Raw genomic sequence first — 11710 nt, 5'->3', positions numbered from 1 at the left:
GGATTCTGAAATTCATATATACAAAAAAATCGATGCATGTTTGAGTCTAGATCTCCAGCTTTACATTAGCCTTGGGTTTTTTACTGTCTATAGACCTTGTCTGAATTTCCATAGTTCACATGGTTTTGACTTAAATCGTCTGGAAAGGACTCAATGCCTTTTTGATAAATTATTGCCTATATAAATTGAGAGTGCTGTATAATGGTTACCTTTACTTTCCTTTTAACCTTTCCCTCTTCAACTGATAATTTCCTCATTTCTAACTGTGATTAGTTTTCTGTCTGTGTCAGTATTCTTCCCACATCTTCAAATATCCTCTTACTGCAAGTTTGAACTCAGGGAAAGCCCATGGGCTCAGTGATTTTTCCTAGAGGCACCTTCCTGGCCATCCACTCCTTGATTCTCTCTGGCTCAGCTGCTCCTCATGGCTGTCATAGACCCTAGGAATTCTGTGTGACATTCCTGGGTTGCTTTCTTATTTTTTGAAGTCATTGCTTTCACATTTCTAGATTTGCTGCCTGTTTCTTCAGAATTTTACTTAGAAATATGTAGGGAAGATAAAGTTTTGGTAATAGTGTATATCTCAAAATGTTATTTTTATCCAAACACTTGATTCTTTGAATATAGAATTCTAACATGTAATGATCATCTCTAAAAAATGTTAGTGTTTGAAATATTTTCTAGTCTTGAATGTTAATTTAATTTTGATTTGTCAAATTTTTTAAAAAATTTAGGATTTTCTTTTTATTTTCAATGTTGTGAAACTGCTTGATGATGCTTAGAAGTGATTTTTTTTTCTCATTTATTGTGTTTCTCTTAATCTGGCAATTTGTGTCCTTTTGTTCTCTGATTTTGTGTTTTGTTTCTTTGAATTATTCTTGCTCTTTGCATTTTTTCCCTAAAATTCTCATTGTTGGATATTGGAACCCCTGATGTATTGTGTAATTTTCTTATCTCTCCTTCATAAACCCTATTACTTTGTCTTTTTCTTTTTATTATAAGTGGTTTGCTCAGTTATGTTTTCCAATTCCAACTTCTTTTCAAAAAAATTTATCTACTTCATCTTGAATATATAAGTTATACAAGTTTGTTTATCATTATACCTCTATTATGATATTCTGTTTTAATTACGTGATTTTCATAACTTTTCTTAGGATATTAAGTATATGTATATGCATACATTTTATTCACATGTACACACATGAATACATATGAATGATAATATCATTTAAAAGTTGATCAGTGGTGTTCAAACTTTGGTTTTGTCAGGCGCCAGTGGCTCATGCCTGTAATCCTAGCTACTCAAGAGGCAGAGATCTGGAGGATTGAGGTTCAAAGCCAGTCCCAGCAAAATGGTTTCCGAGATTGTATCTTGAAAATAATCCATCATGACAAAGGGTTGGTGGAGCTTAAATTGTAGGCCCTGAGTTCAAACCCAAAAACCCAGGACAGCAACAAAACAAAACAAAACAAAACCCTTTGGTTTTAAGAACCCCAGTATTACAATTTATTGACAATTGCAAAGAACTTTTATACCATTATCTCTCTATCTATAGATCTAGATATTGATAATTATTATTTTAGAAATTAAAGAGGAGCAGCACAGCCATGCACCTCCTAATGACATTTCAATCAGTGAGGATCCCCTTATACAATGGTGGTCTCCTAAGTTTATATTGCTTAGGAAATCACAGCCCTCTTAGTTGGTGTAAGTTTGCTGTATGCTGTCTGCACAATGAAATTGGGTTACAAACCATTTTTAGAACATATTTCCATTGTTATGTGAGACATGATTATATTAAGATTGTTTCTTTATTCATTTAAAAACAAGTTTGTAATATGCTAACAAAACATTATTTTGATGTCTGCCTTAACACAAGACAGCTCGATTCACATAGCTTCTTCTGTATTCGATTTAGTGGGTGATATCACATATTGTGTTGCCTCTGTAAAACCTTTCTGTACAGTCATGATAGTATGAGAGCAAAAAGGAATATGATGTCTCAATAGTATTATGAAAATAGTTTTGACCTTGCTGATTTCTGGAAAGGCCCCATTGACTCCCCAGGGAATCTGGTCCACTCAGCTTAGAAACAACTGTTGCATGCACAAACACACACATGTGTACACATGCACCCTTAGAAGAAAATTATCATGTTGTCCTTGTTTTATTTTTTATTGAGGTTTTCTTTTTCTGGTTTTTGTTTTGTTTTGGCCTCTTTTTCTGTTGTCGTTAGACGCTTTCCTGAACTACCTGGTAACAGTTGCCTGACAGTCAACATTTAAGTATAAGATACTGATGGGGAACAGTGTTTTAAGAAAGAATTTTCAGTGAGTAATAGACCTATTAAAAGTAATACACATTTTTTAGGAAATATTTTATAAATCTGCCTTTACTACCCTGAAAGGAAAAATTGTAGTATAACATATTAACACATTTAATTTTGCCAAAGTTGTGCCAAAATTGCAATGTCAAAAGGAAATAAGCAGAAAGCAACTCATCATAAAATTACATATTTTGATGTATGAATCATCGAGCATGTCCACCTCACTGTGGCCACAATGAGTGACATGCTTGGGTATGCATGTAAGATCTCTGTGAAGGGACAGATATAAATGTAGGCTGATACAGGGGCGTAGTGAGTAACAGCGACATCTGAAGTACTCCAACATTGTTCTTTTCTAAATTTAGTTTTATCATTTATATTTAAGGTATATAACATGATGTTATGCTATATGTGTGTATATATATATATATATATATATATATATATATATATATAAATGGTACTATAATGAAACAAGTTAACACATCAACTGTCTCAGTTACCCATTTTCCTCTGCACCAAGAGTACCAATCATCATTTAGCAAATATATAGAATACAATACACTATTATTAATAGCAGTCTTCATGTGTATTACTCATCTAAATATCTGCTAATTTATGTCCCTTAACTTATTTCTGTACTTTTTCTTTCCCCCACACTAACCCTCATGGTCACCACCAAGTTTTATTCACTTTCTTTATTATTTGATCATTTTAAAAAGATTCCACATATACATGGTATCATGTTCTTTTCCCTATTTTTCTTCCTTCCTTTCTTCCCTCCCTCCTCTCTTCTTTTCTTCCCTCCTCCCTCCTTCCTTCCTTTTTTCTTTCCTCCCTCCTTCTTTCTTCCCTCCTCCCTCCCTTTCTTCCTTCTCTCCTCCCTCCCTTCCTCCTTTCCTTTCTTTTTTCAGTACTAGGGATTGAACCCAAGACATCATGCATGCTAGGCAACTCCCCTAGTTCTTTTGTTTGTATTTAGTTTTAGAAAAAATGTCTAGCTAATTTTTCCCTGACCGGCCTTAAATGCTCAATCTTCCTGCCTCTATTATAGGCAAGCAGTTGTTATTATAGGCACATAACACCACACCCAGCTCAATCATGTAATATTGTTCTTTCTGTCTCTGGCCTATTTCATTTAGCATATTCTCCAGGTCCATACATATGCTGTGGAATATGGTAGGCTCTCTTCCATTTTTAAAAGCTGAAAAAAAATTCCATTGTACGTGTATTTATGTGTTTCTGTGTCTATTTTTATACCACAGTTTATTTATCCTTTTGAGAAAAATCTATGTGTTTCTATTTCTTGGTTACAGTGAATAATTCTGCAGTGAACTTGTGAGGGAAAATATCTTTAAAAGGCAGTGATTTCATTCATTTGGGCATAATATTCAGAAGAAAGACTGTAGCAATGCTCTTCAAATATGACTTTATAAAATGGCAAAAATGTCTTGGTTAAACTCCTAATTATACAAAATACTACCTTGCTTCAACTTTAATTGCGTCCCTACAAAAATTACTCTGTGTTAAGGTCATGTCAAAATACATATATTTATATGTTAAAATTTTGAATGTTCATATGTAAAATGCACTTAGGCTCTAGATTTATACAACTTTCCCCCTTTCCCTAGATTAATGTCTATTTTGACACCAAAAATCCGCTTTTTATTATCATATTATTGTTGTACCGGGGGTACATTGTGACATTTGTGTAAGTTTTCACAGTGTATCATCACTGACTTTACCCCCTCCATTCTTAGGGGTGGAGGATTTTCTTCACACCTGAGGCAAGGCATTAGCAGAAACTCTTCCCATTGCATGCCAGCTCTAGCCCCCAATCATTGAATAACCCACACATTTCCAACTTGTCTCTCCTTAGAAACCCCAGCTCCTGGGGTTGAGAGCCGGATTTTTGTTTAGAGAACCTCAAAGACTGGTTCTTCCACCATGTACTCCTTTTTTCACAAACCAACCCCTTCATCCCTATGTGGCTTCTGTGGCCCTGAAACCTGCAGTTCCTATATCTTCAGGGAACTGTGGTCATAGATGGATTTACTGTCTGGATAGAGATTCATGTTTGAGTGAGTTGGATGCCCGTGAAGGGATCAGGACCTACCCAAGAGCCCTACTGCTTCTTGTGTAAACTCAGCCCAATCTCTGGTGACTTCTGCCTCTTTGTCATACTTGAAGTCTTCCCATGTTCCTTAGGGAAAAAGGCTTGCTCTGTCTCTCCTGTGAGTGCACAAGTTGCAGCTTCCTCTGGTCCACTTGGCAGTCAGCACTCTCTGTTTACTCCCATTTTACAAAAATTAGTTGACCTCTCATCTGCTGTTGACTTTTCTCTGCATATTTTCTTGATGTTTATATTTTTGGAAGTTAGCAAAGTAGAAGAAACAGTATCTAATCAATTATACTGAATAGGAAGTCCCAAGTATTAATTTCATAATTAGAAAAGTCAATTTGTTATGTCATGGTTGAATCAAAGCATTTATGAAAAGGAATACCTAAGAAACTTATAAAACTATTTCTCAGTATTTAAAAAACATTATCATCACAAAGCTGTACGTGTGACCATATCATCACTATATCACCATCTATATTTAAACAGAACTGTACCTCCACATTGCAATTTAAAATTTCTAAGTCAGTGATAAAATACAATAGTCTTCTGTGGAATGTTTTCATTATCCTAAAAACTGCTCTAATGTAATGATAACTAATTTATTATAGTAATTGTTGTCTCCCTTCCTTCTTTCCTTCCTTCCTTCCTTCCTTCTTTCCTTTGTTCCTTCCTTCTTTCAAAACAAGAAAATTTTGTGCTGGTGTAAAAAATACTTGATTTTTTCTTTACTTTTCTTTCTTTCTTTCTTGCCTTGAGGAAGGACTACTTAATAGTTGATTTTTTTTTTTTTTTGCAGAGGTCAAAAAGATTTTATTTGTAGAGAATTTAGTTGGAGAAAAGAGAAGAGAAAGACTGCTTACTGGAGAATGCAGGGGGACCCGGAAACCGGTGATCCCGAATAGTTGATTTTAAACTCAGTTTCTGTATCTTTCCTAAATCAAACAATTTAACTTACTTTTATTTTTCTTATTTGTTAGGCTATATTTTGTAAATATTATTTTAACTTTTCTGTAAACATTTTTTTAAACTGCAGGAATTCCACTTTTAGAAGTAAGGTATAATTCAAATAAATCAGTAAAGTAGTACACAAAATTCTAAAATAGTGCACAACACTAAAAGTTAAGTAAATCATATATTTAAAGTACAAACTATTATGATGACGATTGCCAGCTGTACACAAATGGGATATAATTAACAGCATCGATTACTGGGAAATATTTCTATTTTTGATTGCCTTAGCTTCTTTTATCCCCCCATCATCTCTAATAACTTTCTTCTCATGTAAGTAACTCTCATTAGTTCTGAAGGTTGTGGCTTTCTCCTCTTCTTCAGGTTGTATTTTTGCTCCATTGTTTCTTTTTTGGTAGCACAGGGGTTTTGAACTCAGGGGCTTGACAGGAAGGTGTTCTACTACTAGAGCCATATCCCCTAGTCTTTTTATAATTGAGCTGTTTGTCAGTTATGGTCTTGTGTTTTTGCCTGGACCATGATCCTCCTACTGATATCTCCTGCGTAGCTGGAATGACAAGTGTGTACTACGACATTTGGCTTATAGATTAAGACAGTGCCCCACTAACTTTTGCCCTGGCTGGCCTCTAACAACAATCCTCTTGATCTCTGCTTTTCAGAAACTGGCATACTAGGCACAAGTCACTATGCCCAGCTCCTTGCTACATTCTTTCACTAACTATTATACTCTACTTCTGGCTATCTGAATGCTTTTGGAATCAGTGTGGAGGTAAGTACATTTTAACATGCTGCATGACTTTAATAAAAAAATAAATATTTTTACACAAGCAGTAAATACGATATTGAGTGGAAAATTATCCAGTAAAATTTAGGAAGGAAAAAAAAAAGGCACAAAATCTTTTCTGAGCTCAAAATCAATATGATGGCGGGACAATTTAAATGCTTTTCTAGTTAATGGATGATTTTTGGCAAGAAAGATACTTTCTCTTTAATTCTTGTCTACTTGATTTAGAAAAGATCAACATATAAAATTACACACATATTTCTTGCCATGTGTCTTTATCTAAATCAAGAAAATGTGATTCTTTTATGAGGTGCTTCATTATAGCCATAATGTACCTTTCTGTTTTATAGTATATTATTTTTTATTTACATAATACCAATACAATCTAGAATAATGTTTCAAATATTAGTCAGTATTTTATCTGGCCCATTTTATATGCCAAAAACATGAAGAACGTAATGTTCTAGCTAAGTTGACTATCATTATAAACAAAATGAGACAGAAATGTTTGAATTAAATGGATATTACCGAATTCAGTGAATTTTTACTTTTCGTATTTTTCCTTGGCAGTTCATATTTCTGTAATGTTCTTAACATTCTGTTTTAATCATTTAGCTGTTACCACATACAGAGGACACCTTTCTGTACCCTGACTAAGATTTTAGGACTAATTTTTTTTGTTTCTGACAAAGGAAATTATGAGATTCAAAGGAATGTTTAATCAGTTTTTCCTTACACTAATACTCAGCCAAACTGATAATGCTTCACTACTGTTATACTGTAAAAGTCACTGCTGGGTTTCAAAATATTTTATCAATAGCTCTTTTATCCATAAGAAGTCTCTCCAGGAAAACAGAAACCACCTCAATTACTCTAACACAAGAAATGTAATGTAGTGAATTGATTATACCGGTGAAAGAGATGCTAAGACACAAAAAAGAAAAAGGTAAGACAATCTGTCGATTAGAGACAGAAAGAAGTCCCTTCAAAGTGCCAAAGGGAATCTGTAGGGTGACAGCTTAGGGGTCGGGTTCACCTCCAGATGCTTCTGCAGTGGGCCTGTCTGGCAGAAGCAGGAGATGTGGAGGAGAGGCAGTTGCTGGCAGAGATGACACTGCAGGCAGAGTTGAGGAAGAAACTCTGGCTCTCCTTTTCAACTCTCCAATGTACTACCAAGGGTACCCACTGGTAGAATTTAACTGGAAGTCAGCTAATGTAGAATGCTGGGAAATGAAGCCTGTAGACACTTTCTGATGATACTGAGCCCTGAGAGAGGAGAGTGAGCATGATCTTCCAGGGAACAGGTCCAGGATTAGCACCAGCTCTTCCTTCTGCCCCTCAGCTTTGATACTCACACCTGAATCTGCATTTCATACAACTTCATGCATAAGCATACAGGGTCAATTTAAAAACAAGTTAATAAATAGAAACATCACATGGTCAATGTCTTCTTCACACACACACACACACACACACACACACCTCTTTGGCCCTTTCACCCTTTGCCCCACTAATATCATTTTTGATGGGTAGTTCAAGTAACTTGGTACCCATGCTTCATGTTATAAAGGTCCCCAGGGGCCAGAATCTGCTTTAAAAAGGAGAATATTTATGACCAACAGACACTGTGACTTTATGCTAGAATCTAAGAGTGTGCACTGTGATTTTTGTTTTCCTGGCTGGCCAGAGGCTCCATCTAGCTTCTACTTACTTTCAACATTGTGAGTATCTCTGACACATACTAAATCATGAGGTTTGGGTAGTGAGGGAGCTTGTATCATAGCTTAGACCTCCTACAAGTGTTCCCCTGCTCTGGGCTTAACTCAAAAGTAATGAAAGGAGACCTCTTATAGTTTATTTAGTGAATATATTAGAGAAATACACCTAAACATGAAATATACTGTCCAGAACTAGTGAAACGTTACAGTCTATTTCTCTATGATCAAGTACATATGAAACTTTTCATTTGTTTGTGTGTAATATAGCCCAGGCTAGTCTCAAACTCATGCTCCTTCTTCCTCAGTCTCCCAAGTGCTGAGTTGGCAGGCATGCACCACCACACCCGGCTCATTTGAAACTCATCCTTTCAGGAACTGTGTTCATCAACACTGGATTCTGGGTTGTGATAGGTTGCATTAGTGTGACCAGTTCTTCCCACCTTTCTATAGGCTTGACATTTGCCAATGACTTGTAGCTTTTGCAACTAAATAAAGAGGAAGGAGAGAAGACCTACTGTCTTTTCTTCTAGAAGTGTTCATTTTTCAGGCAATCTCCAGGAAATTCTCTGTATGCAAGACTTTACCTAGAGTTACTTTTTTGGGACAGTCAATCTAAGATGGATCTAGTTGTAGTTCAAGAAGCAATCTATAAAACAAGATCTTAGAACTGGAGAGTGCTAGAGCAAAACTTACGTGGTAGCCAAGATTTCACTGGAGGGGAACATGGATAAGATAGCCCTGCAATGGATTTACTGGTGTGTGCAGCATTTCAGGATTTAGAGAGATTAGTGCACTTAATATAAGGACACTGAAGTCACTGGTTTTTCATGAGACCCAGTGAGATATTCAAGCAAGATAGTACAGGGTGATGATGGCTGTTTTGCAAGGGAAAGAGGAAAGTTAGAGCCTCCTTATTATCATTCAAAGGAGTTCATCACCTGCAGCTAGAGTGAGAAACCATAAGGATAAACCCAGAAATTAACCATATAAGTGGCAGAGTTCCAAAATTGTTGAAATTATCAGATCCCATGTGTTAGTCAGCTTTCCATTACCATAACAAAATACTTAATTGACTTATAAGGAAAAAATGTTTATTTGGCTTATGGTTTTAGTCCATGATCAATTGGTTCCATTGCTTTGGGCCTGTGATAGCACACTGTAGTGGCAGTGGATAGCAGAGCAAAACTTTTCACCTCATGGATGTGAAGCCAAGGAGAACCTGGAGTGTCTACTAATTCTTATATGACCCTGAGCTATCTAGCTCAATGCATTAATAAACCTTAAATTTCCAGGTCTACCTAAACTTTTTATGGTTAAGAAGTTGCCCACTAGTTCATATTAAAGTCTGTTATTTTCCTCTCAGACCCTGTTGCTTTTGGTAGATGCAGAAGACTCTGCTTTGCAAGGAAACTTGTTCCTTCCATCTCAGGTTCTACCCTCCCTGTCTTACCACCCTCCTTGGCCACCAGCTTCTTAACTAGAGTTAATATATAATATAATTCAGCTGAGAGAATGCTGGGCTTATTAAGAATGAGAAGGAACTCCAAAGAGCTGTAAAACCTGGTTAGCCAAACTTGGAAGAGACTATAGGGTGGATCCCAATGGCAGATTAGGGAGCTTGGGAAGAAACACTTAACCAATATGGCTGTGGTTTGGCTCAGGTTGCCAGGCCAAGAGGCAGTCTGTAAAAGTAGTTTGGGAAAATGGTAAGGAAAGTAGGTGTAGGAAGCTAGAAATAAGTCAACCCTTGACAAATGGTTGGTCCAAGATGGGGTAGAAGGTGGAAAATATACCTGATGCGCAATTAGAGCAAGAGGAGGATTTCTTGAATCTCATTGTTGAAAGCATGACTCTGATCATGTTGCAGAGGCTGAGTTACTATAATAAATTGATGAGCTCTAATGAGAAGGGTTTGTTTGTAAGTACAATGTACAGGGCGTATGAAAAGACCAGCAATTGAAAGATTGAAAAATGAAGCTGCTTCTCATCCATGTGAAGGCCAGACCACTACGTTGTATGCTTACAAGAAAAGATCAAATCAGGAAGTGTGGCTGCAGCCTAGACACCACATCATGGGTGTAGCTGTGACTGGGGGATAAGTAAAAGCGTAAACAAGAGCAAAGCACTGGTGTTGTTAGAATGAGTGAGAGCTGAAAGGTCAAAGTTGGTTCACTGCTTATTGCCATGGTAATCAAGGCCAAACTTCTTCATGTCACTTGCAATGCCCTTCCTCAACTTGTTTAGCTTGGTTCTCTAGCTTATCTTCCAACATTTTTCCTTTAAACTTTGCTTTCCAGTCATACTAAGCCACCTGTAATCCTTTCTCTTTCATAATATTCTCTATACTGATTTTGGATCATTGAATCATACCAAAAGAACAAAATGTAAGCATCATTGTTGTGTAGAATCCTGCACTATTATATGCCAGGAAAACTCAATTTTCCTAGCTATTCATATGTCTCACTATGATGGTGATTATAACAAAAGTCAGTTTATCTCATAGCAGAGCTTAATTATATATTCTCTACTTAGTACATATTATTCAATTCACCATTTATTTACTGAATTCGTGCATGGAAGTGTGAAAGGTCACTTAATAGTTACATTAAAGCAAAATCCCTGATGTCAAGAAAGTTATAAAATGAGCAGAAAAGCTGACACATAAATACAAACAATGGAAAACAGGATATAATTAGACAGATAGAAAATGCTATAGGGACTAAGAAAGAAAATAGGCACATCAAATAATAATAATAAAAATAATTGAGGTAATAATAGAACTGCTAATAATAACCACCATCAGTTATTCTGTCTTTTATTATGTGCCAGGCAAGCTGGTAACTGCTATTTCCAAGTTCCAAGTCTGCAAAATTTCTCGTAATCTTGTATAATGTATAATACTAAAAACTTTTCAAGTGCGTTTTTGCTTTCCTTTGCTATGAATTGTAATTTTCTCTTAGAAATAGATACTCTAAGCCAGTCTGGACACAGATTACCCAAAGTCATGTGTTCACAGATGGAAGAAATATTGACATTTGGCAAATGGGCAAAAATCACAGTTGACATGCTGGGGCTGGGTTATGTGAGGGTCTCTGGTGCAGTTTGGTAGTTCCACTTGCCTATTTTACAAATAAATATCTAATGTCCACACAACTTTTTACTTTACCTTCTTTCAAGTTATAGAGTTAGGTATAAACGGAGGTCTATCTGACAACAGAAATCACACTTTGGGAAATTACAAAGTAGAATTACTGGGGGTATGTCAGAAATTATGAAAGGGAAAAAAACTGAACAAAGCTTCAGAGAGAAGGAGGACATCAGGCAGTAAGAGATGAGAAAGCATCAGGAATGCTTATGGGTCTGGATCATAAAATACCTTTGCTTGGTTTCTATGAAGCAAGGAAGGAGTAGATGACATCAAGATGCTTCCTGAATTTTTTTTGCAGCACTGGACTTTGAACTCAGAATCTTGCACTTGATAAGCAGGCATTCTATCCATACCCATAGCTCCTTTTCCTTTAGTTATTTTTTCAAATAGGCTCTTGGGATTTTTCCCCTGGCACACCTGGGTCATGATACTCCTATTTATGTTTCTCACATAGGTGGAATGACAGGCATGTGGCACCACACCTGGCTTATTTGTCGAGATAAGGCCTCCTTGACTTTGCTTTGGTTGGCCTTGGACTGATAGATATCCTCCCAATCTCCATTTCCTGAGTAGCTAAGATCACAGGCATGAGTCAATACATGGGACTGATTTTTTTGAGACTTAATTCAAGGTCTTTGAGTG

This window comes from Castor canadensis, chromosome 6, assembly GCF_047511655.1.
Source record: "Castor canadensis chromosome 6, mCasCan1.hap1v2, whole genome shotgun sequence".
In the NCBI taxonomy this organism is placed as follows: Eukaryota; Metazoa; Chordata; class Mammalia; order Rodentia; family Castoridae; genus Castor; species Castor canadensis.
Note: the sequence above shows the minus strand (reverse complement) of the source record.